Source organism: Octopus bimaculoides, chromosome 4, assembly GCF_001194135.2.
Source record: "Octopus bimaculoides isolate UCB-OBI-ISO-001 chromosome 4, ASM119413v2, whole genome shotgun sequence".
In the NCBI taxonomy this organism is placed as follows: Eukaryota; Metazoa; Mollusca; class Cephalopoda; order Octopoda; family Octopodidae; genus Octopus; species Octopus bimaculoides.
The window spans coordinates 34,862,943-34,865,620 of NC_068984.1; positions in this window are offsets into that span (position 1 = coordinate 34,862,943).

Consider the following 2,678-nt stretch of genomic DNA (forward strand, 5'->3'; position numbering starts at 1 on the left):
ATTTAAGTAATGCGAGCATTACATTAAATGCAATATGTAGAGCAATCTTCAGCTGCAGAAAAATGCAGAAAAATACAGTAGAACATACATATTATAATTGTGGCAACATTTCAAATCCAAGTGGGAGGAAGAATACATAAAAATCCATCTTGACATAGTCAAGTCTATCAGGCTAGTAATTGTTTCTAGGCAAAAATTCTAAACTGTCTCTGATTTCATTGTCTCTTATCTAGTAGTAATAGTATGAGGGACAATCACTTCTAAGGAAAGGGAAGGTGTAAGCATTATGCATGGACAAGGCTATAAAAGATATGGTTATAAAGGATTCTCTGGTCAGAGTGGCAACACTCTTATAGGTTGGGTTGTTTTTACTACTATCAAAACGTTGAGGAATTAAACCCTAGGAATATAGGTCAAACAGGGCTTTTTCTTTAGTCTGAATAGAGCATCTGTATTGTTTTACAGATATCAATATTAGTTTCACCAATATTTTAACAATAAGAGGTATGCTAATAAAATAAAACAAGAGCATATAGATGTACATGTGTGCGTTTGTGTGTTTGTCTTTATGTTCAGTTTATATTAAAAACACTGCTACATTAATCTGATGGGTTACTCTAACTTTTATAGTGCACAAATTGATGTTTCTTAGGATAGAATATTATTAAGAGTGACTTCAAAGGTACGGCCAGTTATGGTATTGTCGAACTGCAATGCACTAAATCTTATCTTGGCATCATAAAGTGCCTTTTGAGTTAAAATCTTTCTCGGGCGTATGGCTTTTTGTGAAGTGGAAAGTAGGTTTTAGGGTGGGAGGATATGCAGAGGTATATTGGAGCTTTTCGGTTTTGTTAAATGTGGGGTTTTAACATATGAGAGCGTCTCATAAAGCGGACAACCTTTACACCGATCTATATCTGCTTGTAATCATCAATGAACAAGCTTAGCATATTCCTATATTTATATCATAAAACCATTCTCGACTTATACCGCACTAAAATACATGAATAGCACCAGTAACTAGTAAATAAACTAGCCAGCTAAGACGTAGCATCTGCTTACATTCTCTTGTTTACACCTAAAATGTCGCTATAATAGGAATTATTATTTGTTTAGGAATTATGTGTGTGTTTGTATGTGTGTGTGCGTGCGCGCGCGCGTGTATACGAAAATGTGCTGAAAGTTTTTGGTTTTAAGGTTATTGCGAAAGAACTAGTTGAAGGCCCAAACTTCCGAGTCCTTTTACAGGACGGTTACAGTGAATGTGTAAATCTGAGAGATCTGAGAGGCAAACGTATTCTATAAAATCATAATTAACTGATCCTCCTATATTTCCTTTTATTCAAAGCCAATGACTTTTCCCCACACCCTCGTGTATATATATATATATGAGTTTGGTGTGTGTGTGTGTGTGTGTGTGTGTGTGTGTGTGTATGATACATTTCGTAAGTTTATGTAGTTAACTTATGTTTCTCAACTACATGGGTTCGGACTCAATTCAACTGCACAGCAATTTCAAGTCCCGTTTGTAATAAAACCGAGGCCACTAATTTATTTTAAATTATTTTATTTAAAGACAAACAGTAGATTTCCGAGATAAAGATCCAGTATTGAACAGAAAAAAAAGCAATCATACATCAAACAGTTTAAGTGCCCATACATGTTTCAAATTGTCTTCGGACATGAAATTATATTAAAAAATTTTAATCTGTTAAATACCTTATTTTAATTCATCCATGTATATGCATGTATATGAGTGGGAAAGATGTAATTTTGCCAGTAGAAATGGCAATCAATGTATTTCTGTCAACACGTTTCATTCTGCCTCCCATAAATAACTTACTGCTATATCTTAAAAGTTATCACCCAAAACGCTATATGTCCTTATGTCTCTAAGTTTGGGTTAACTATAACTATTATATACTTGTATAAATGAAACATTTTAGCTTTATGTTTACGCTATTTCAGTCATTTGCTTTCGCTTCTCTGCCTGTATATGCTCGTGATCACCTTCAAATTTATTTTATCTTTCTCTGATTATTTACCTTTGCATTTTTATTGCAATATCATCTCATCCAGCTCTCAGTGTTTTTTTACTGTCTATACCACACTTTTATCAATTCTGTTTTCATGTACCCGTCTCTATGAATACAGACTCTCGATCATAGGCTTCCTGACAACGTCCGTTTCACAAATTTTCCGTCTGAGCCTTAATTGTCTCAACCTCTGATCTTATGAAGATATCTTCCTCATTTTCATTACTCTTCATATTCAAAAACCTCCACGTTTTTATTTCGACCCATTTCAATATATCCACTTCCATATGTCTATCAAATTTCTTAGTGAAGTTTCCAGCTTCCTACGTTCTAAACTTTTCCCTTCACGGTTTTTTGCGTTGTTATTCTGCTGTTCATTCTATTATATTATTTTCTTTAATTTCTGTCTCGTCTGTGATATTCTTGTTGTAACTTCTCAACCACGCTTCGATGACTTCTTTTAATTAACATTACTTCTATTTTCTACTTTTTTTTTGTTTTGCTGCCAGAATGTTCATTACGCTATCTTTATTTGTTGTATTTATATTATTCATTCTCTGCCGAGGAAAATGCAGTTCGAAATGTCACAAAATATTTGTATGTCAGTCAGTAAGCTGCATCGTTTATATATATATATATATA